Source organism: Protopterus annectens, chromosome 5.part1, assembly GCF_019279795.1.
Source record: "Protopterus annectens isolate FY-2018-M chromosome 5.part1, PAN1.0, whole genome shotgun sequence".
Classification (NCBI taxonomy): domain Eukaryota; kingdom Metazoa; phylum Chordata; order Ceratodontiformes; family Protopteridae; genus Protopterus; species Protopterus annectens.
Window position 1 is genome coordinate 464,742,804 of NC_056736.1, and position 25,972 is coordinate 464,768,775.

Sequence of the window (25,972 nt, forward strand, 5' to 3'; positions counted from 1 at the left end):
TTCCATGAACACAGCCAGGAATGCTTGGAGTATGCAATCACAAATAACAACAAGACACAATGCCATACACGCAGGCATCTGTCATGCTGGACTCCAGCCATTACCAAACCATGAAAGAGAATGAGGAAGCTACCACATGATAGAGCAAACATAAAAAGGGAAGTAATCACTGATCAGTAGTATGGCAATAACATATGTCCACACATACAATCCACTAAGGCCAGCCACAACAAGTAGAATCTGTGAATTCAGAGGCAATGTGACACCTGTCCCAAGTACACAGACAACCACAACTCCCCCAATAAATACAAATATATGCGATAGATGCAACCATGTATCCAAACCGGAGGCTGAGCTCCCCCAACTCAGTACTGTCAAAACTAGTCAGGAGGAGAAGGTAACCACATACACCACAAACCCAGTCCCACATAGACCTACCACAACTGTAAACCAAACACAAACACAGAAAAACATTACCGGAGGCCCTAATTACAAACACACCACACCAAAAGAAGCCTCCAAAGCAGATCCCAAGCAACCACAACCTCCAAACATAGCACATGCAACACATAGTACACAAAGCTGGTGTTCCAAACAGTCACAGGCCAGAAGGAGAAATAACATGCCTGATACAGTTGTAATAGGTGTCTGTATAGGCAGACACACTGCTGTCCCACTCATCAGACTGAACAAGGGAAAGGGTACAGTAAGCTGCCTGTAGGCTGCCACAATATGCCACATAACAAAAGTACGCAGGTCACTCTAAAGCAAGCAGAAATATGATGCACTCAATGTCCATGCTGGTGTGAATGACCTGAGATGTACCTCTCTGGACTACATGAAAAGAGACATGGATGAGCTCTCTGAGTATGTACCCCAGGCCAATATGACACTGGCCGTGTGCAGCATCCAACCCTCACCAAGAATGATGCCACAGTACAAACACAGAATGATCATCTTTAACAGGTGGCACAGTTACAGCTGTCAGTCCAAGAGGGTAATGTCGGTCTGCTTGAGATGTCATGCATGACAAGCCATGCTGCTGTTCCAGGGATGGCTTGCACTGGTTATCCCTGTGCGTCTGGATACTGGATAAGGCCTTTGCCACCTCCATAGAGCCGTATGTAGGCAAGGCCAAAAAGACTACCCACCACCCTAGAAAACATAAGTGGTAAGAAACATAAGGGTAATGCTGACCAATGCCAGATGTGTAAACTGCAATATGCATGCCCCTGAGGCACTTCCCAGTATGGAGAACATCGATGTCTGTGCAGTGACAGAAGCCTGCTGCAAGCCTAGTGATAGCACACCAGCACTACCAGGTTATACCACATATCATGCGTTATGGCCCCAACACCTGGACCAAAACATCAAAGGAGGGGGAGTATCCATATGCAGCACAGACACCCATACGGCCAGGTAACTGACAATGCACAAAGCAGCGGAGACCACCCATGTGCACCTAAGTGTAGTCAAAACTGCTGTACAGTCTGTAGCATGCGACAGACCACACTCTCACTCTCACACACAAGAACTCCACCAAGACATCCTGAAGACACTGGACAGTATGAATGTCCCACCAAATACCAGACAAGGTACTCACAAATTACCACATAGGTGGTAAACCATTATGTATGCAAGGAGTAATCAGGGACCTAGGGACACAAGTCGACAGTAATCTGTCATGTGACACACAATGCCAATGTGGCTAGGAAGATTGTCGATATTGGACACCGTATCATGAAAGGATTCACATCTACATCAACAGAGGTCACTGTGCCTCTGTTCTGTTCCCTTATCACACCCATAATCTAGTACAATGACTCATATGGGATGTACTGTACGTGACACCTGCAGCGGTTCGGAAGACCTCAAAGGTACCCCACCAAGAGGATAAAGGGTGTCAAATATATGTCATATGCTGCCTGGCTGTAGACACCCCAGCTGAATGCAGTCACAGACTGCCTACACAGAGGCATTGTATGTCTGTTGTACAAGGCCATGTCCAACACAGGAGTAATGGACATGCTCCACCACAGGAAATCAAAGCCATTGGAGCTGTGACAGTGACAGATGTCAGCCTCAACACATAATGAAATAGGATGTGCTGGAGGGACAGATACATAACCCAGAGGCTCCCCACACCCAGAAACAGGATCCCATTCCATGTTAGGCAGAGCCCCTCACTGACACCCCTCAACAGGAATATTGCCAAGTGGATGGATGATCGTACATGTATACTGGGGGTCTTCACTGTGTCACGACCAGACAGAGGCACAGTAAAGAAAATCATAAATGGCCATAATAGTCACATAGCAAGCGGCGGTGAAAGACACACACACTCTGGCTTGGCTTACTAATGCCCTAGGGTGGATAGCCTAGTATGAACCCATGAACCTATGAAGATACAAATTGTACAGGACACTAAGGATAATCACAAGGCTTACTTAACTGATGGTAGGAACCATGTTGGGAATCCACAGATATGCTCCAAATCACACAGATATTACAAACAACATACCAAACACACACACATATTGCCAACATACGACCTGACAGGTGCAGTGCAAACCCCCCCCCCCCCAGAATGCAAAATATCTATCCCAGCAGATTGCTGGTCCCCTGACATTGCAGATGCTGAGGTAACAGCCATCATCTGCAAAGCAAAACACACAGCAGCAAAGGTATGTGATGGTGTCCTGGGCTGAGGCCAACATGGACTCCAAGAATAATGGAATGCCAAATCACACTACTGCCCAATGTCAGCCTTACCACAGGATATGTACCCAAAGAGCAGTGTACAACAACAGTGGTCCTTCACAACAAAGGTGTTGCCTGAATGGATACTGCAAACTACCACCCCAGGATCCTGACAAGCTTGGTCTGCACAGCTATGGAAAGGATCAGTATGTACCGCAGACATAAAGCTATTGTGGACCTACTGATACTGGACCCTACACAGTGTGGCTGTCGTAACTGCAGATCCTGCCCCTAAACATGTTTGACCCATTTGAAGCAATCATTAAGGTAATTGGTGAAGGCAATGTGGTCCACACAGCGTAGCTGGACCGTGCATATGCTTCTAGACAATACCCTACGAGTTCAGTATGGATATGTTCACCAGCTTAAATATATACCCCTATGTCAGTAGAGGGGTTGCAAACCAGACCGAGGACAGAACTGACATGGTCAAACATGCTGTATCTATATATCAGACTACAAAGCAGATATGAGTGGCATCCCACAAGGCTTGGTCCTGGGCCCCCCCCCGTTCTGTATATATGTCCCATAGGTATAGGCCAACATGGAAGGACTGTGACTGAACATGTATGCAGAGGAGTACAAACAGCCCACCATATCCGACCCCCAGCTGACACAAGCAACCCACAAAAGGGCCACCTACAAACAGACAACTGGAGCCATAGCCATGTCAGCAAGCTAATTGCAGAACTGTGGATAGACAACCACCGTGGATATACAGTAAGTGCCCACAAATTACCACACAGGTGCTAACCCATTATGTACCTAACATGTAATGAGAGACCTGGGGACACAAGGTGATAGATATCCTGCACTGGACAACATGTGGCTGTAGTGTTTGCAGAAACATACCATATACCCACCCAATCATGAAGGCTGTCAGATGTAGATAAGGGGAGGTCACTGTGGCTCTGCAGTCATCCTTCATCAGCGTCACAATTGACTACAATAGCCCCTGTGGGATATACCTCAGCAGACACCTCCATCAACTGTAAAGTCCACAACAGTACCCCACCAGGAGTAGCAAAGAGCATGAACAGATGCCATGTGTTGCCTGAGTAAACAAACTGCAGCCCCACACACTGCCATACTGCCCAGCTACAGGCAAGCTGTGCCTGATGTATGAAGCCATGTCCATCCTGGAATCAATGAACATGCTGCACCTTGTACAATCTGAATGGCAGTGAGCTATGCACATGAGAGACATGAACCCCAGCACTGACATACATAGGACAAGCTGTACAGAATGATCCATAACACAGAAGGCACCCCCACTCTTGAGTAGACTCCCGGTACAGGTTAGCCAGAGAGTCACCTATCGACACCCCTCAAGAGGAATCCAGATGAGTGGATGGGAGATGGTAGGTTAACCCTGGGTATCACTGTTATGTCAGAGGTAGACGGAGGCACAGTATACCAACCATGACATATGTCATGGCAAACTCTAGTTACAATGTGTGTCGAAGGACAAACACACCCTGTGACTAGCATCAGAAATGGCCTAGGGAACATCGCTGGTGTTTGCCAATGTCCACCTATGTTGTGGAATACACTACCAATGTTGGACGAGCCTGGTGTAGGTAGTCCATATCTGAACATAATGCAACATGGTCATATGTGCACAACTGGCCCCTACACAGTCTGTTGTGCACACTATGAAGATGTCAAGCAGTGATAGGACTAAAGCCCAGGATACTGTCCACCACAGTGAAAGTACTGAACCAGTACATTATACGGTACTACAGTGTTAGGTCATTATGAAAGTATGTTGACAACTGTCTGCAAAGTATCCCATGCAATCCCTGCAGGCACAGTATAATCCCTGTTGTGCCAGACATGAAGCAGTTGGCCAGTTAGTACACAACACGACACCCAACACACAACCATAAACGTGAGATATTGTTGAAGTTCACACACACCCAAATATGTGGTGGACTTCAGAGTGCAACATATGGAAAGCTCACAATGGGCATGCTCGCACACTTGGATAAATGAGGTATATGTCAGACAACATGCCATGGAAAGGCTGAACTGGGCATGTTCACACACTTAGGCCATATCTCCGTTTAGCATTTGGCCACACATATCTGGTATTTGTACGTGTCATTCCAGGAACCAACCACAATGCAGCAATCTGCCCAGTGCACACAGTAAATGACTACAGAGACATAAGTGATATAGTGGATCGCCGTCATATGCAAACATCTTCCACAGATACATAAGTTGGTCATAGGAACAGGGAATGCTATGGCAATAAAGACCTGCAAACAGTAGAACAGCACAACAAATATTGTGCACCTGACAATTGAACATATGGGTGTAGAGGTCAATACTAGGCTTGTTGCCCGAGGGAATGACAGCTCAGCCAGAGTGTGCTTGGCATCTGCATCCCCAGTACAGTAGGCTACTGTGCCACTGTAAAGTAGGTCACATAAGGCAACGTGTGAGGCTAGTGAGCTTTGCCTCTGTCAAGCAGGGGCACAGTGGAGATCCCAGGTTTTGAATGTGCTAAGCCACAGCCATGTTGTTGGTGTGTGCTGGAAGAGGGTTGCAGAGGATCCCTAACAGTAAGTGGCCATCAATAACAGACTGAGGGGAGCCCTATTTGCATTGTCTGGACAATTCCACTGTCAACACTGTGTCGTGATGATTATGTGGGAATGAAGTGTCGTGCCGGAACTGTTCACAGATGTCCCCCCCTCTGTGAGCTACAGCTCTGCAATGTATTAGCTCACTCTGTCTGTTGGATGGCTCATATATGGCTGGAGTACACCTGACAGGTGTCTTGTTGTGGAGCAGTCATGGGTATATGTGGGATAGCATGATCAATGCAAACCGTACACATGCTCATAGAATGCAATTGTCAAGGATTATGCTGAGTGGCCAGTATAGTCCCCCAGCATGGGTCCTTTGAAGTCGGTCACCCCAGTCTTCACAAGTGTAGAGTCTGCTTGTGCTAAATACAGTTTGTGTGCAGTGACAACCTTGCCTGGGGGTGGGGATGGGATATGGATGTCCAGGGAAAGGTGGGTATGGTCAGATATCAACAATGGTGGTCTACCTCTGGTGTGGAACAGTGAGTACCCATGTTGCAGATGGACAGGTGCAATATGTATTCCCCCATGTGGCTGTGGTGTGTGGTTTTGCCATAGCACATGGACCCACAAATTGTAGTGGCTGTAGGGTAAAGTGGTAGAGGCCTGAGTAGTTCTCACACACAATATGCCTGTACCTGATGTTAACAACTGGAATGGTGTATGTGAACACCTGCATATCCCAGCACTGTTCCCAGGGAAGCCAAGTGTGTATCCTGGATGTGGGTGTGGTGTTCTGGACTAGTTGTGTTGTGTGTTACAGGTCCTGTGGTCACGAAGCATGGTATAGAACATAACCTGCCAGTGCGATGTGCATATCTGACCCTGACGTAGGTGGCTGCAAATGCATATATATGCTATCCCCCACCTGACAGGTAGTACTAGATGTACATAGTTCTGTAGAAATAAAGATGTCAGCACCCTATAAATCCTGCAGGTGCAGACCAGATGCCCAGTAATTCGGTTAGTGCGCTCTGCTAATGCATCTCACTCAAGTGTCATAACATAAGTAGGTAGGAGTTCGAACCATGCAATTGCTCAGTGTGTGTGTGTGTGTGTGTGTGTGTGTGTGTGTGTGTGTGTGTGTGTGTGTGTGTGTGTGTGTGTGTGTGTGTGAGCGGGGTTGATGTGTGTGCAAGTCTGTGTGAGTAAGATGTCCCTTTTGGCAACTGTGAAAGCACTCTACAGGATGCACATTCCCCTATCTCAGCACGGATAATGTCAGCACCCTATAAGTACAGCAGGAGAAGGGAAACCTCCCAGTAATTCGAATAGCGCACTCTGCTAATGTGTCTGTCACGAGTGTCATAGCATAGTTAGGTAGGGGTTTGAATCCTGCAACTGCCCAGTGTGTGTGGAGGGGGGGTTAGTTTGTGTGCAAGTATGTGTGAGGGAGATGTCCCTTTTGGCAACTGTGAAAGCACTCTACAGGATGCACATTCCCCTATCTCAGCATGGATGATGTCAGCACCCTATATGTACAGCAGGAGAAGGGAAACCTCCCAATAATTCGAATAGCACACTCTGCTAATGCGTCTCTCTCAAGTGTCATAATATAGTTAGGTAGGAGTTTGAAACCTGCAAATGGCAAGTGTGTGTGTGTTTGGATGTGGGGAGTTTGTGTGTGTGCAATTCTGTATGAAAAACATGTTAGTTTTGGCAATCAGGAGATCACACTACATGATGCACATTACCCTTTCCAAACAGTGGTGATGTCAGCACCCTATAAGTACAGCCAGAGAAGAGGAACCTCCTAGTAATCCGAATAGTGCACTTCACTAATGCATCTCTCTCACGTGTCGTGACTTAGTTAGGTAGGGGTATGAATCCTGCAAATGGCAAGTGTGTGTGTGGGGGGTAGTAGGGTGTGTGTAAATGCAAGTGTGAGAGAACAGATCCTTTTGGCAAATACGACAATACACCAGATGCTGCATATTCCCCCAGTAAACACAGGGGATGTCACCACACTATCAGCACAGCCAAACAGGGCTAGTTGGCCAGTAATGCCAATAGTGCGCTCTGCTACTGGGTCTATTACCATTGTCAGAGTACAGATAGGTATGTTTTGGTAACCCACAACTGCCACGTGTGGTTGTGTCACACATTATGACCTTGTGTGGGTCTTTGTGCATAACAATGCATGCCATTGCCTAAACCAGCAATGGCAATGCACACATGATGAATGTGTGTGACACATACACATAAATACCTGTGACCTGCAGTAGTTACCATGTCTGACACATGCCTCGAGTGGATAAATGGTATTTGAAATGCATAACAATATGACTGTGTCTTACTGTGCAGGGGCCGCATGCGGTATGTGTCTATACAGTGTGGGTGTATATGGTAAAATACCTACAGCAGGGGATACACATCTGGTCTGGGCCATATAGTCTACATGTAGTCGATGTACAGGTGCTGCATGTTCCCACCTGTTGTGGGAGTGGTAACATGTCATTCCACTGCAATTCAGTGACCACATGCTGGAAACACTTCAACTAGTGTGTTGTAGCTACAGTAATGCTCATGCACAACGTTTGGCTGGATGCAGTCCAGCCATATAAAGACAGTTCTTGAGACTTGCATATTGCCAGTGTTGTTATGGAGGATAGGTGGGTTTCCTGTGTATGGGAGGGTTGTGTGTGCCAGGCTATGAACCATATGGCAGTCCGACACACTGTAAGCTGCACATGAATAGGCCCTGATGCTTTGTGCTGTGCCAACAACCTGGAGGTGTGTGTATCTGTGGTGCCTTGGGATTCCACCCCCTGTCCAGTGTTACATGTGTAGGGGACGACAGTCATGGCATGCGGTATAACCTGGCAGTGATGGGTTGCACCTGTGAGCCGTGAATCAGGACTCTGGTACTGCACAGACATTACAGTTCACCGTGCTGAGGACAGTGTCCAGTGCATGCATCTTGCGGTGTACACTGCTGGTGTTGTGTAGCATCACTGTTAGTGTCCTATCCTGTGTGATACCCACTGAGGTGGCTATGTAATCCATGTCCTGCAGCATAAGGCAGTATGTGTGTATCAAGGGGCTTCGCCAATATACATTGGGCCATGGGTGTCACATGCAAGCTGCCCCTCGCACATCATTGTGGCTTCCCTGGCATGTAAGCACACGTTGACAGCCAGTGGATACCCTATGAATGACATTGGAGACTGAGCAGAATGTAGACATAGAACACCCTTCCTACATATAGTGGTAGCATACCTGGTGAGGGTATGATGGCAACCAAGATCAGGCTCATACTGGCCCGTGCCACATGCTGAGAGATCCTTTCTATGTTCCCTATCATGTAGTCCAGGGAGGTATGTCTCAGGTCATCCATAGTGGCATGGTCAATGACTGAGTCATATGTGTCCATGCCTCTGACTGACCTGTATGCATGTGTTTTGTGGTGGACCATAGTGCCCCAGAGGCATATCATTGTGACCTTCACCATGTACAGCCCGTTGAGCGGGACCCCACTGCAGCGGCCAAGAGAGGTACCTGACACATCTGTAGCAGGTGTGTTGTGTAGCCCTACAGGCTGTGTGTGGCACACAGGATGTGTGTGCCATGTGTGGCATGTGCTCTGTTCCGACGTAACATATGCCTGTGTGCCAGCTGCAGAGGTGTGTGATGCTCAGGCAGGATGCTATTCTGCGTCCCCACATATGCCCCAGTGTGTTCAGCTTGCTGTCAGTGCATGTCTATGTCTGACTGGTATTGTAGTCACTGTAGTATGACATGCCACCTGACAGGGTATGGCATTACTGGGTTCAGAGTGCTCAGTCCCCAGATTGGCAATGTGGTGGCATCCCACACGTGTTGTACGTTGCTGGCCAAGGGTGATGGTTGACTGCATACATGTGGCAGCTGTGACATTGCCACATGACTCACATAAACCACAACTGGACCATAGAGGTGATTCACAGGTTACCTTTGCACATGCTACCCTAGTAGTGTGATTGCCATGGTGAGTACCAACACATAGGGCCAATGGGGAACGACATACTGAAGGTGTGTATGTGTGGGTGTACTGCTACTGTTTCATAGCACTGGCATATATGACTGCACATGTGGGTAAATGCCAGGTAAGACATGTGCAATGTGTCACAGGCAACGTACATGCGAACAGGACAGACAGTGACGTTCTGTCATGTGTAAACTTGACATACGTATCATACGCTATGCAGATGTCACTAGGAGTCCACAGAAGCACTGTAACTCTGCATTGCAGGTAGAAGCAGTGTTCCAGGGAACCCCAAGCGAACATGCATGCAAACAAAGCTACAGTAAGCAGGGCTGGAAGTAGTCCATTGTACAACAAAGAAGGGGTAACACTAACAGTAGGTAACAGTGCAAATATGTAGGTGCTATCAACATGTACCCAGGAATGCACAGCACAGATGCCCATGGTAGAACTGATATTATGTCATAGTTAATTGTGATTTGGATTACATTGGTACTGCACACATATCAACATGCGCAAACATCCACATTGCATACTCGTTGTGGGCAACTTGCCACCATTACTGTACATGTCCATCATTGCATATCACTACTTGCATTAGCTTCCCCCCTGTGATACCCATGTATGTGGATATCTGTTGACATCCTTACCACCGGTATGCAATTATGTGCAGCTGTTACACTTTGGTACGTACTATGGGTGCAGATAAAAATTCAGGACAGTCATATGGTTACTGCATCAGGCATGCTGGGATATACACACAGTCATATCAGCACACTGTACTGTTACCAACATGATACTACTAATACACTTCTATGTAGTCACCCTGTGCATCAGCAACGTCTTTACCTGTTCCTGCACTGATGTTGGAGATTGCAGAAGGTGGCACAGTTTCATCATATGCACAGGGTGTGAATTAGGTATGCCTGACCTGCCACTGATACCACCAATTGACATGTGTGTGTATGTGTGTTGGTGAGGGACAGCAGTACAGGGTGGGGCACTGTTGGTGCAGTGTGTGCATGTATGTGGTAGCCCTAGGTGTTAACATTTCACATGTGTATGCACGCACACAGTTCCACCTCATGGCTGCCATATACAGGGGTTTGTGGACAGCCACAGACTGCACCTGGCAGGTCATACAGATCAGTGTCTGTGGGCACGGACATGGTGCCTGTGCCTGGCAGGGGTGCTATGGACCATATCCGGTACTAATTCAGACTGGGTACTGTCATCAGAAGCGGGAGTGTGTTGACTGGACACAGGTCCCTGTTGGGACTGTCCAGAGCCACGTGCACATGGTCTCCTGGGGCATTCCGATGACAGCACAGACCCAGCATTGCTGGGGCTGCTGCTGGCACTATGGAGGCATGCGCGGGCCTGTTGTCATCCGCGCCAACTGCCAGCTGCTGCTGTTGCTGGCATACGGCCACGTCGATGCCGCAACCGCCCACCATTGCCCTGGCTCATGGACATTTGGTTGTGGAACAGCTGTAATATGTCCCCACAACGTCTGTCTATGACATCCGTGAAATTACGGATAGCATCTGCGATGTCACGCATACTGTCAGTCATGGCTGTGCGACATGCTCTCAGCTCCCTCAGACCCTGTCTGGTGTACTTTTCTATACGCGACTGTGCCTGCATGACAGCCCGAAACATAGCTGAGGTTGACAGACCTCTTTGGGCATGTCTGCCAGAGGCAGTACACCCACGGATGCTCCCACGAGAACCCATGGGCAACTGTCTGTGTGGTACCATCGCAGGACCCTGCCCATGGCTGCTGTGTGGGGAAGCATGTGCCTTAGATACCACATTACCCTGGTCAATGCCCACTGTATCCTGTCCATCACCTAGAGACAATAGTGACAAAGGATGTACTGGCAGGGTGACTGTGCGCAATGATGGGGTTGACAGCTGTGTACTGTCAATTGGCTGACCAATGGCGGACCCTGACACACCTTCCTGTACCATTACACAGATATCATCATTACCAGTACCTGTGGCACCAGATTCAGGTTCCCTGCTTGCAGGACACCAGAGCAGCACCAGAACCTGTGGGAGGAAGACAGGAAACACAGTTTACAGTGTCCACACAATGTTACCAGTGATGCACTTATGCACACATGCACACATGGACACGTGGACACAGGCACACATGCACACATGGACACGTGGAGACAGGCACATGTGGACACAGGCACATGTGGACACATGGACACAGGCACACGTGGACACAGGCACACCTGCACACATGCACACCCTGCAGTATACACACAGAGCACTACTGAGTTACACTAGTATTACTAGCACTATCAGGACTATTATAGGTAATGTTAAACACACTCACCAGCATGGATGGCCTGCCTTGCTGCAACACCGGAGGGACCTGCAGAAATGAGGAGATTAATGTCAGTGGGCACAACTGTGCCATTGATACTGCATATGATACAGTGCAGTAGTACACCAGTTGCCTTTCACACGTCAGCTGCTGATATTGCCAATATCACACATGCACAATTACATACTATGTTGACCGCTACATACCACAGACACACCTTACACATGCATAAACTAACAGTGTACAGAACAGTCAAGTGTACATATGGCATATTACCTGCACGCTCCATGTCGTGCTGCTGTGTGGATCCAGCCTCCATCATGATGCAGGTGTATTGCTGTTGCTGTTCCAGGGCTGGAGCCACAACACTTAGGAGTAGCCCCTCCAGTCTGGTGAGGGGGGATGTGTGGCCACCCCACCTCCTGTGGCAATCTGTTGCCTGTGGATATCCGACGCACGCTGATGGAAATTTCTGATTAAATCACTGCAGTGATGTCGTACCTGCTCATATGTCCTATTATGTGTGCCAATGTCATTTACCCTATGGACAAGGTCTTGCCACAGTGCAGCCCTCTCCTGCTGATTCTGGCTGGTGCGGGAAAACAGTATGTCATAATCCCGCACCAGGCTCTGGTGCATCTCCTCATCTTCCGCTGCAGAGTAGGCGGGATTATGCTGACGCGCCATCTCCCTGGAAGAGAACACAAACAGGATATCAGCAGACTATGTCAGCAATATATGGCACACATACTATACATGATACTCAAGTGTAGTGATATACTACTACTCCCATATGTTGCATGTGTGTGTCTCGTGGTGGATACACAAGTACATGGCCAGATATCAGTGCTCAGCTAACACCTGTGCAACAATACCTGCCACATTCCATACAACATAGTAGCATGCCCCATCGGTCAGCACACTGCGACAGGTCCAATGCACAACCTCACTCTGGGGGTTCATACCAAGGTACTGTATGTAGAACGCCATCCACTCGTGTGATGTGGACACAAGTTACTCGGCATGGATATACATATCCCACCACCATGACCAGCACAGTAGACTACTTTGATATGTATGTGATTAGACAGTTATTCACTTGTTAGGACTGAGATGGTATCCATGCAGCCCATTGGGCCAGTGGAAGCCACAACCCACACTGCTGACCCTTTTGCGAATGCTTACCACGGACATCCCACAGATTGCATGGAACTTGCACACACATTTCTAACCCAGACCCTATGCACAAAGGTTAGGCATCCTGTCCGGTGGACCCCAGCCAGAGGCAGATTATATAACAGTAGCAGGAGGCTACTGCAGGACAGAGCAGATTCACATTAAGGGAAGGCATCTGTGGTCAGCACTGGTAATATGCTATGGTCTCTCATAACAACGGCCACGGCCTACTCTGGGAGGGAAATGGCCACAAACACTATAGATAACCACAAGGCCTTCTTCAGTTATGTTACACATATGGACCAAATGCCTCAGATATGCTCTGAGTTAATACACACCTACTTAACATTCACCGGACACACAGATATTGGCAACATTCTTGCAGACAGGTTCAGTGCATGTATTTCCCCTCCTTCTCCCCCATAAGTAGAAATACTTATCACAGCTGAATGTAACCTCCCTATCATCTCACATGTCCAGGTGAGGGCCACCCTCAGCAAAGCAGAACACACAGCATCACTGTGACCTGATGGTATCCCTGGATGTGTGCTATGTGCACTCCAAGAGGACATACAACCGCATATAAGACTGATATTTAACCTTGGCCGTACTACAGGATATGTACCTGAACACTGGCATGCAGCAACAGTGGTCCCACACCACTAAGGAGGCACCTCTACTGACCCTGGGAACTACCGCATCATAAGCATAACTGGCCTGGTCTGCTAAGCTATGGAATTATTCAGTATGGGATGCATATACAGCGATATTGGGTACCTGCAGACACTTGTTCCCAGCCAGTTTGCCTTTGTGATGGGCTGATCCTGCCTTTTGAACCTGGTTGACCTTCCAAAACAGTCACTACAGCCATTGATGAGGGCAACGCACAGACAACTGCTGCCAGGATCATGGCCTAACACTGACTGACATGTAATGTATAGTCATCCCCTTTTGGTGGAACTACATACACACAACATATCACATGGACATACCTATAGATACAGACCTATGACAAATTTGGAGGGTTCACAGTATGCAGACTATTAACCTGCTACTTTACATTACCTGTGTTTGTCGCAGCTGGTTGCGTTACCACTACTTCTGCTTCCTGCTGCTGCTGGCATGGCTTGCTACTGTCACTGCTGACAGCTTAGACTCAGTGTGTAGCATGTGTATTTTTTTTTTCTCTCACTCTGTCTCTCTCCCTCTGTCTGCTTCCAGACAGTGCAATGAACGTATTTGTATGTGTGGAGTGCTAGTACAGGATGCTTTTGTAGGTATCTGCATAGGTCCATGTGATGGCCTCTGCACCAATTGTAAGCCAGCATTTGCTAATTGCATGCAGCCAGTTGTGTACTGATTGCAGTTCTCACTGTGATTTCAGGACAGTGCTATAAAAGGGTATGTGAGATAGGCGTTGCCCTTTCAGATTGTAAGGGCGGGGACCATGCTGGTATGCTGTGGACACTGCTCTGTGAGTGTAAAGGTTAGTATCTCTCTCATGATTCAGGCTGTGTTGTAGATTCACATTTCTCCATTCCTCTCTCCTGTTCCTGTAGTAAGTGTGTATGCACAATGACACCTACAACTATATATATATATATATATATATATATATATATATATATATATATATATATATATATGTAAATATACATGCATTTATATATGTACATTAACTGACATTATTACCTACTAGCTACCAAATAGCATGGCTGTTTCTGTTCACACACTACTATTATGGAAATCCACTAGTTTTGACAGTAATTCTAAATGACATGCTTTGTGTACTACACATCCTATATTCCCTTTACATTCATTCCTACTATTACATGATATATTTATTTTAGCACAATGTTCTGTGTCATGGCTTAGTGGTAGGTTATGCAGACTACTGTTTCCAAGGTCCTGGGTTCGGGACTGACAGTGGGATTTTATTTTGCTTTTGAACTGACTACAGGACCTGTCAGAGTGACCAAGGCAGTTGTAACCGGGTTAGCGCTGGTTTGCGCGGAGCTCACGCATGCGCACTGGCATTTAGCTCTGTGCACACACGCACACACCCGCTTACAACCACTTAACAGTGCTTACTCTGGCGCACACCCGCACTATTTCTTTGAAAGAAATGAAAATGGGGAGACAGGAAAGTGGTGAAAAAGGGGTCACAGAGGGTAAGACAGTAGGGAACCAAGCTTGGGATTTGCAGGAGGGATGTAGGTAAGGCCCATTGCTGCCCATTTCTTCATCAGCAACAGCTGTGCATCTGTATCTAATTTGGTGTGACATTTGAAACCTTCCACCCCTGAGAGAGGTGTCAGGACAACAATAATACTTGTACAGCCAATTGTAATTGATAGTTTCCATGTCCAACAGACATGTGTGCGGAATGGGCAGCTATGTATGGGGCGTAATTTTCTTTTGGGTACAAAGTGCCCTTTTTTTTTTTTTTTTTTTCAGGTGAGAGTGGTATGTCAGGTGAAGGAAGTTGGTATAGCTGGGGAGGTAGGTTGGGTAGGTCAACAGACAAGACAAACAAGACGCATACAGGGGCAGTGTATGACACATGTGGGGAGGTTACACAATTGAAGGGGACGGAGGTTTGGATATCCAGAGCCCATGAGCCCACAGATGGCAACAGTGGAACTGATATCCCCACCCATGGGCAGTTGCCACTGTTCCTTCACTGCCCATAATGGGGCTGTGCTGGGGGCTGTGTAGGCCAGGCAACAGGCATGCCCGTAAGTTGTGCTACCTGTGCCTCAAGCTGGCGTAGGGGCCCAAGAACAGAGTCCTGGATCTCCCTACGCACCACAGTCCGGACGCTACGGAAGGTGAGTGGTGGTTCTCCTCCGGCCACACTTGCAGAGGGGGGACGAGTCCCATCCCCTGCAGCACTTCCACCTGCAGGTGGCACAGGGCCACCGGAAGAGGGTCCAGACTGGGCACTAGTGCCAAGTGCACTCGCCAGTTGAGGTGGGAGAGGTGGGTTCGCTGGAACCCGCCTTCCCTGTTGTCCTATGTTTTGCATTATGTCATGACAGTTTGGGTTAGTCACATATAATACCATTTACAATTAGTTGTAACAGCATGCATTAGTATTCCCATTAACCAAACACCCATATATTCACACCATTGAACAGCAAGCATAACACATGCATAATTTGAACAGCAATACACAGTCCAACAACATGCAGGGTTGATTGATGGCAACAGGCCATCAGGTTTGGATGTATGAACAGGGCAGATGCATCAACAGACATGCAAATATTTATGACCCAACAGGACAAATGTCCAGGGGTGTTAATTGTGATTGCACATACCATTTTCACGTGGAATGGGTTATATGTAGTTATAGGGTGGGGTGAAGAAAATAATATTAACACCTTTGAATACCAATACATATGCTGTACATTTCTAATAGCTGCACATATATACACACTACTGTTCTAACTACAGTTTCCTATATGATAACTGCTTCTATTTGGTGATAGGACTGTTACTGCTACATCAATATACATTTTATTGTTCTTCATACACATTCATATCTGGCTTTGTTCAGCTACATCATCCTGCTACATTTGCTTTATATATCTATAGACAACTGTGGATGTTTGGTATGTCAGACAATCATACTATCTGCATATTGCAGACTGAGAGCAACATATCCAGATTTTGGGATACACATTCCAGCTGCAGCAACACTTTGAACAGATTTTGCTGTTTGGTTTTGCTTCTCACATGCATTTCATTCTGTACTGACTGCAGTATACTTTATTCAGGGGTTATTACTACTTTATTGGTGGATTCATAACACTTTCTCACACACTCACTTGTTTTCATTTTACTATTCAGGATGGTACTTACTTCTAGGCTTTATTGACATGTTTTACCTATAGTTATTACAATCCTTTCCAGCAGTCTCACTTCTGTCATGTTTCAGTATTTCAACAGGGGTATATTTCACACATGTGATTTGCTCATCTTCTGCAGCTGTACTTTTCAGCCTGCTGCTGGTTGTGTACTATTATATTACAGGTGGGGCATCTTTATTTCAGACTATTTCAGACATTTTAATTTTTCTGTTTGGATTACAGACTGCAACACACTTTTGTAATCAAGCAATACTTGCAAACACTCTTACACTTGTTACTTGCACATTCTATTACTTAGTGACTACACTGCACTCTTTTGCTAACTGTCATACTTTTATATTTCTTTACAGTTACTGGGAGAGGATTACTGACCTGCCTGGTGGCGCAACCGCACCAGCCTATCGCCATAGGCTCTGTGGTTCGCAGAACGGACACCTGCAGCTGTAATATAAATGAAGTAATATTGGAATACTAATATCAGCTAGTTTAATTTCTTACATACATAATTACATGCAACTTACTCAGTAGTGGGGCGTTGGGCATTTGCCGGGCCTCCTGGATCCAAAGGTTCAATTGGTCCTGCTTGTGTCTCTTCAGGTCTGCATGGTGGTGACGAACCTGCTCACCAGTCCTTGGAATCCCTGTGGCACTGGTGAGATCATGAGCCAACCAGTCCCACGCCTCAGCCCTATACACTCCCCACAGGACCTGGCCCTGCATGAGTTGGGCCTCATGATTGTGGACTAGGAGCCAGACCATGTATCTGGACTCCTCAATGCCCCACCTCTGTGCTCGAAAGCAACTACCCTCACCTACTCCTGTCATTCTGGCTGCAAGTCAGTTCTACAATCGTTTATGTTGTGTATTCCCACCTATGGGGCTTATATATGCCGTTTTTCCCGCACATATATGTGATTGGCCATTTTGGAATTGTATCAACTTCACAAAACCTGCTTTGTCATGCTCCACTTTGTATTCATTCCTATATATTTGCTATTACTGCATTTATAGGTACTGTTGTCATGGCTTAGTGGTTCAGTACCTTGACTATGGTGCATAGTATCCTGGGTTCGAACCTGGCCACTGCTTTTTATTTTTTATGACTGTCTAGACAGGCTGAGGGGTGTGTCTGTGTAAAGGCAGTTTTGATACAGCTTGCTCAACGTTGCCCATCGGTTAGCTTGTTGGCGCGGTGCGCAGCTCTGCGCAAACCGGGTATGCTGGTTTATGCCTGATTTGGCTATCAGCATGCATATTACGCTCAGCTAGGGGCACACATGCTCACCTACGGGCACTCATTTTGCACCTGTTAAACCACTGCTCACCTACACGCAGATGCACTCACCTTGTTAAACTGTAGATCAGCTATAGGCACAACTGGCATTTTTTATTATTTTGTTATCTCACATTTCTTCAAAATAAATGGACTATTTCATTACATTTTACATGAACTATGATTTTATATGTGTACAGGTTTGTCAGGGACTTGTTTCATGCTTATTTTACTAAAAATAAAAATTGGTGTTGTGGGGGCTCGAACCATGAATGCCTGCTCTTCAGCCGACATCTCTACCGCTATGCTATTGCTTCTTGGCTTACTTTGCATATGTAGTTTTTATATGCTTTTCCACGGACTGCTAACTGTGGCTAAGCTATGGGCACGCCCGCGCAAACGAGCGCACTCACGGGCAAACATCTTTACGTTTAAAAAAAAATATATACAAGATGTCCGTTTATATATTTTATGTTCATAGTCTGTGTGGGCATGTGTTGTGTTGTGTTTATTCACATTTCCATGGCCTCTGTCGTGGGTGTTTACTTTGGGCAATTTTACTCTTCTGGGGGCGTGTCCGCTTGCAGGGCTCGGCCTATGGACTCACCCCCTACTGTCTTCCACGGACCGTGTTAGCCTTCGGTGTGATTCAGCATGCCCTCATGCATATGCATGACATGCTGACGTCACACCGTTTAACTGCAGCCTCCGTGTAAGCCATGTATCTCTTACACGGAGGCTTCGTGAATCCTCCCCATCATCTATCATATACTTTAAGTTTCAATAAACTGGTAATTGACACTGTCATTTTGACCAGGTGGGGAGTTAGCATTAAGATAAATCTGCCACTATACCTCCTTTTCAACTAAATATGTATTCCATGGACCTCACTGGTTCCCAGTTTGCACCCATTGCAAAAAACGCAAATTTAAATGTATGGTCAGAATATATTTTAATATGCCTATACAAGGCATTAGTTTCTTTGTGTTGGGAAATCTCATTTTATATATATTCATAAATCCACTGAGACAGCATTGGGTCTTCCCAATGTAATATGCTGAACATTTAGCAATATGTACTACTGCAAGCAAATAGCAACTACATTTCCCTCTGATCTGAATAATTCTGTCCTGTAATTTTATACTGGACCCAGAGAAGATATGTGGGCAGTGATGGCACATACCACAAGGTGCTATCCTGCCAATAGCTGAATTCAAAGAATGTCGCTTCGCTAAGATGTTCTTGATATTAGGTCCTTTCCAATAGACCACCTTAGGAGATTACCTCAAGGTACCCACCATATCCAATTCACCTTTAATAATGCCCCAATTCTTATTAAGGATGTCAATAACCACAGGACTGCTATTACAACATGTAGTGACAAAATGGCAGGGAAAATCATTGCTGTTCGCTGTGTTGCATGGGCCACATAGGATTCTGAATTGAACTATGTGTTGTCTCACCACCTACACAAATAAGGACATTTCCATTGCTCAGAATAATTGAAGTTAGAATTGGCAGGCCAATATCCATAACTGCATGGTTTCTTACTTCCAAAAGGGGTCCGTAAAAACCTGTCCTATGTTTCCTAACAACTTCCTCCTTAATATTGACTACTGGGGTACCCCCTATCCAGGAACATTTTTGCCATTTTTTCGCACTCAAAAAAAAAATCACCAAACGTGGAGATCATGCGGGCAAGCTCTAACCATTTGCCGCTAAATGATCTCATGTTTGGGGTGAAAGGGGTGGCTACTGGAATACTTTAAGTAGCTGTTGGAGTATGTTGGCTTTCTATAAATAGTGGACTTGATATTATTTCCAAAATGGATGGAGGTGATAACATCCAAATATGATATTTGTTTTGTACCTATGGTATATGTAAATTGGAGGAAGTCAGTGGTGTGATTAATGTAGTGTGTAATTTCATCAATTGGACCCTTCCAACACACAAACAGGTCATCCAAATATCGAACATACATAGAACATAGTTGTAATATTCTCTAGGAAATAAAAACTGGTTTTCCACCAGGCCATAATTATGTTGGCATAAAGGGGTCCACAGGCAGAACACATGGCCACCCCATGCAGTTGATTAAAGTAATGACCATCAAATTGTATATAATTGTTCTTAAGTACCAGGTCCATTAGTTGACTATATGTATTGACAGAATCCTGGTTAAGGCCCAATACCTGCTGTAAAAATTCAGAAAACCAATCAAGCCCGGTCTCATGGGCTATACAACTGAACAAATCTTTAACATCAATAGTTAGGAAGATTTTGTCCTGAATCGGTATTATTTGATTACACATGGTTAAAAATTGCCAGTAATACCAGCAAATATGAGGGGTCTTTAAAACATGATTTTTTAACTTGTTATCAAGAAATCAAGCTTTATAGGTCATTTTTGACCAGCCAGAATCTACAATGGGATGTGGGAGGGGGGTTGCATCCTTCTGGATTTTTGGAACACCAAAGATCACTGGAATTTTAGGAAATTCTGTACACATGTAGTTGTATCCAGCTACAGTAATCTGATCTTGCATTAACATATCATTTAATTCGTAATCAATTATACGGTAAGCCACATTAACTTCATTGAGTGACTCCTCACTATAAGTTACACTATACAAATGTAACATTCTTTGAATGTAATAGTCTTTTTGCATAACCACAATGCCCCATCCAGCTGCATATATCTAAGATTCCGATTGTCCGTAACCACTGGAATATGCCATTTTCTTCATTGGACAAATTACTGGGACACAATGAATTTCGCAAATATCAAAAATCAACTTCCCAGGCCTCCTCAAACATTAACACCATGCAATTTAGGGTTATATACACTCGATATCAGTAAATAGGTGTTACCACTAGCAGCAAAAATACTATTGCCATCATTTCTATCAATATATTTCAAATTAAGATTGTGGACATATAAATTTAAATCACATATGAGAGGAGTAATATCAAGGGATTTATTCAGAACAAAATTAAAACCTCTGCTAAAGAAGTCAGCATGTAATGAGGAAAAAGGAATGCTGCTATAATTATACATTTTAAAATCACATGCAGAATTGGATACAATTTCAAAAGATCTAGGTTTATAAAACAGTCACCTCTGCAATCTCAACTTTGCCAGTTTTGTATATTATCACAACCTTAATGAACTATGGTAATTGGTTTATATCTTCTGAACAGTAGTTCTCACATCTAGATGAAGAGGAGAGAATGCTTTCAACACTTCATTCTTCAGGACATGGTTCTCAGATCTCAGCGAGCCATAGTACATCCTTCCACTTAAATTTTAAATTGCCAAACACCATACTTATGGTGTAATGGAACTGTCAGAGGATACTAGATGTCTTCCAAGGTTAAGAGGAAAACTATTTCAAATGCACACAGATAAAAATAATATCATAATAGTTGTTTGTGTATTGTAAATATGTTATTGTCTCAGAGTTATTTATAGTTAGGTTCTGGACATATTAAACTTGCTTTACTGTTTTACACTTTTATAACCAGCCTTGCATAATTAGATTGCCTGGTTCCACTAGATTTTTTAATTAAAGTTGCTATATTAACCAAGCTATTACAACCAATCTGCCCTAGTTATCAGATTTCAAAGCTCAGTTATAGGGGAACAGGTGATAATTGTGCCATCAGTTAAAGAATGAAGGTAGGCATTATTAATGGAGTTGGCTCCCCTATCAAAAGAGCTTGGCTATACATATAGGTCAGGACGTAAATGCTAGACACCATAACCTTACAGGAAACACATTTATCTACAAGTACACACTAAATTATCAGTGTAAGGTTATGAGGTTGTAGCATCTTCAGCACATATTACATCCCAAAGGAAAGGGGTAGCTATATTGTTGCGCAAGTCTGATTCAACTGAACAGCCCATAAAAACATTCCAAATTCTAGGTGGCGAGTTGTGAGTAGAGAATCATAACCAGTCACTACCTACTGGCCCCATACTTAAATAAAGCAAGACAGCTGCTACAAACCTTGCAGGAAACAATCACAAGATATTCAATCTTAACGAGTGATTTTAACTGTCTTACAGCCTCAAGTGATGCAACAGCAGTAAAGTCATTCAAATTCACCTCTACAGAAAAATTTATAAAAACATGGATGGAAAAGATATTTGCATGAGTGAGGCTCATCTCCCAGCAATACACACTGCATCTACACACTATTTCATACAATTCTGAGCTTTCCAGAACAGAGATTGCAGCCCTGAACCTATTCTGCCACTTCACAGAAATCATCTCATCTTCAGTGAGGACATGGAAGCTATTCCCTCATTATACATGTTAAGCAATATTTAAAACAATGCAAATGTTTCTAAAAATACATAAAGGGAAAACGTCTCCACCCCATCATTTATGGGACACACAAAAGGTTCCTACATTCCTATGTAAGTTCTTGGGAAATACTCTATGGAGACGGTGGAATTCCTAAATGATTCACAGACTGAAGAAGCATAAGATGACAGAAAACAGAGCTAGTCATGAACCAAATAAATTTTCCAAAGATCTGAAAAACATTAAAGCTAAAACACAAGAGATATCAAACAGGACAGAAATTCCACTTGACAATCTAAGGCTTCAGTATTATAAAATATCTCCAAGAGACTATTCCAGATCAACAAGGAAGTTTAGAGCAAGGGCATGGAAACATTGCTGCTTGTTGTCTCAGATGGTTATAATGGAAAGCATCATAATACATCAGAAGAAAAGTTGAAGACTTAAGGGATATTATCAAAACCTTTATACCAATTCACGACTCATTGCACAAAGTTAAATATACTGCTCCATCATTCAATTAACTAAAGAATTTTAATACCCAACTACACCACTTGCTAAAACTGAAATCATAGCAACAATTAAACATTTTAAATTAATAAAGCCCCTGCTATGGGTAGTTTGCAATAAAGCCCTCCTTAAAGCTGTAGTCCTACTGTGGAAAGCCAGTATAGCAACATCGAAAGACTCATCTCTCCCATCATATGGAGGTATTCTATTATCATAGCTTCTTTGAAGCCAGGTAAAGACTCTTCCATAGTAGCTAATTATCACCCAATCTCTCTCTTTTAAACATTGATAGCAAGACATATATGGCAACATGGGCAACAAATCTTGCATCAATGATCCCATTCTTAACCCAGGTTAAATTTGTCAAGAGCAGGACAGATTGGCACAATACTCTAAGAGCAGCTGAATGTGTAGAGTGAGGATATCTAGAGCTGAAATCCTTTGCCTTAATGTCCATGGACCCTGAAAAAGCTTGACAATGTTAAATGGCTATACCTTTATCAGATATTACATTCAGCTGGCAATTCCAAAGAAGTTATCACCATTCTAGTTTGTCTATCAAAGATCCATGGCAACAGTTCATATAGGTCTATACTTGTCACATTCATTACCAATTTTCAAGGGCATCAGGCAAGGTTGTCCCCTTGCCCCTTTACTTTTCTTCCTAACTATTGAGCATATAGTGACCAGTCTTAGAAATCTAATATACAAGACATCTGAAGAAATATCTAGCAATCACAACACACATCCGACTCTTCTGGTTATGCAGTCCCACTTTGTTGCAAGTTTGGTATTTGCAGATCTTTTAGCTGACTCCCAGGCTATGATACCAAGGTGTATGGAAGCTCTACAGGAATGGAAACCACTCTTGGCTATAAAGTGAATCCACCAAAGTCTGTTCTATTAGTTTATGCACTAGCTTGATCCCTTAGTATACAGAATCAATAAGGATTTATCATTCATTCCCACTACCTTGTCTACTTAGGCAATCACTTAACACTGAACAGAAGTGACTAGAGACAGCATTCAGATCAAAGAGGAAATAATGAAAGAGCATCTTGGGGATGGGATACTTGGATCCTATCACAAAATCTTAAGCTACCATGGATTCTTTACCCAAAAAAGAATTATATTTTGTAGATCTTTACAATGAGTATTCCAGCCATCTCCCTGAAAAAATGGAAAAAGCATATCTTATTATTTTTTTGGTCCACATCCATTGACAGACCATAAAGCAACCAGCTTCTTACCTAAACATCTTAGGGTGATAAGCTTACCAGGTCTATGTACAGAAGATCGAGCTGCTGTACTGTGATGTTGCCTTCTCCTCCTTGGTCAAAATTTACAGTAGAGACATTCTATCCCATCCTAAAATCCTCTTCAATGCTTCAATAACTTCTCCATCTCCATTCAGTTAACTCTGTTAGAGACCTTTGCTTTGGGACATTTTAAACATTGGAAGGAAAAATATTTGTATCTTGAAAACATGTGGTACTGCTGTTTTCACAAATTTGAGATGTATGTCCCCAAGAATCACATAACATCTTTAATACTCTCTACTGGGGCACATCAGACTCTTCTGGTTATGCAGTCCCACTTTGTTGCAAGTTTGGTATAGCAAAGCCATATTCTATATGCATCAGTTTTATATAGGTTCATCCTTCAGGACATTGAGACATTTCTTCAATCTTCCACAGACCCATTTTTTATTATTTACAAGTGAAAGATGCATTATGTTCATTGATGGGACTTCACAGACTATAATGGTAGACTCCCCCCATGTTCCAGCTTACCTTAACAGACAAGGATAATAAATTAAAGGTGGGAATCTCTTAACTTTGATATGTTTTGCAATAAGATTTAAAACACAATACAGACAAGTAAAGAGACAGCCCTCAGATGATCATCTAAACACTCTGACGTTCTCTCTCACAGCAATTTCCTCACCTCTGAAGTGGAGTCTATTCACCTAGAAGGGTTTTAATTCCAGACTGCATAACAAGCTTTGCCAACAAATCACAGTCCCAATGCTGGTGATGTTTAAAGGTGGGATCAATGCCCTCTTGGGGGTATATATACTGAGGCTGAGAAGAAATTAGACAATGTGGGGAAAAATTCACAATACCCAGACTATATAGTTTTAACAAGCAAACTCAGAAGCTTTGGATTTTGTATAGGTTCTCTCAAATTACTCACAAGGTCAAAATATTGCATATAATGCTCTTAGCTGAAAAAAAAACACACCATCCTCAAGCACTGAAAAAGTTCTACTCTTCAGAGTATAGCCAAATGATGGCAGAGTTTCCATGAAATATATAAAGATGAATGGAGTATAGCTAAAATGAGAGGTAGAGAATTTGGATTGTTTGCACACTCATCATATGGACAATTATTTGACATATCCCCTCACATATAGCAACAAGAAATCTTTATATGGCTATTTTAACCATATCCATACCGTTGCCCACATTTAGAATTTTTGACGATAAGCCATATAGGTATTTTCCTTTTACCTCTGGGCAAGCCTCATCTCTTTCTCCATTTTTATTAACTTATCTGGTAAATATAACTCACCTCTTAAACCCTATTTCTCCAATTATACTTTCACTATTCCACAATTCTATACTTCAACTAGGTTTCATTTTATTCTAGGTTATGTTAAATATACTGCAAACTTCTATAGGTGTAATCTTTCACTATCTGTATTATATTCAATGACCGTCATAATGCATCACGCAATTTTTATGCCACCATATTTGTAACTATGAACTTGGACATAGTATCCAGTTTTCATATTTTAATAACTTTAAATTTTTGATATTCAGCATTATAATGTATTAATATGCTGTTCACTGTTACTCGTGAATCACAAATCCTCCATAAGCTCTTTTGTAATACTGCAAACCTCAAGACACCCAAGAAATTATGGAAGGTGCAGTTCTAGAAAAAAGATGGGGGCCATAGGCACTCATTGAACATCCAGTGTATGCCAGTAAAGCTAATATATACCAGTATCTGACTAGAGAACCCATACATACACCACTGCCAGATATATGTCAAACCTGGGCACAAAGACCAACACGTAAAAGGTGTATCCAACATACAAGAGTGAGTGAGTGAGCGCGCGCGCGCGCAAGTGAGTGAAAGAGGACAGCATGCAATCAAATA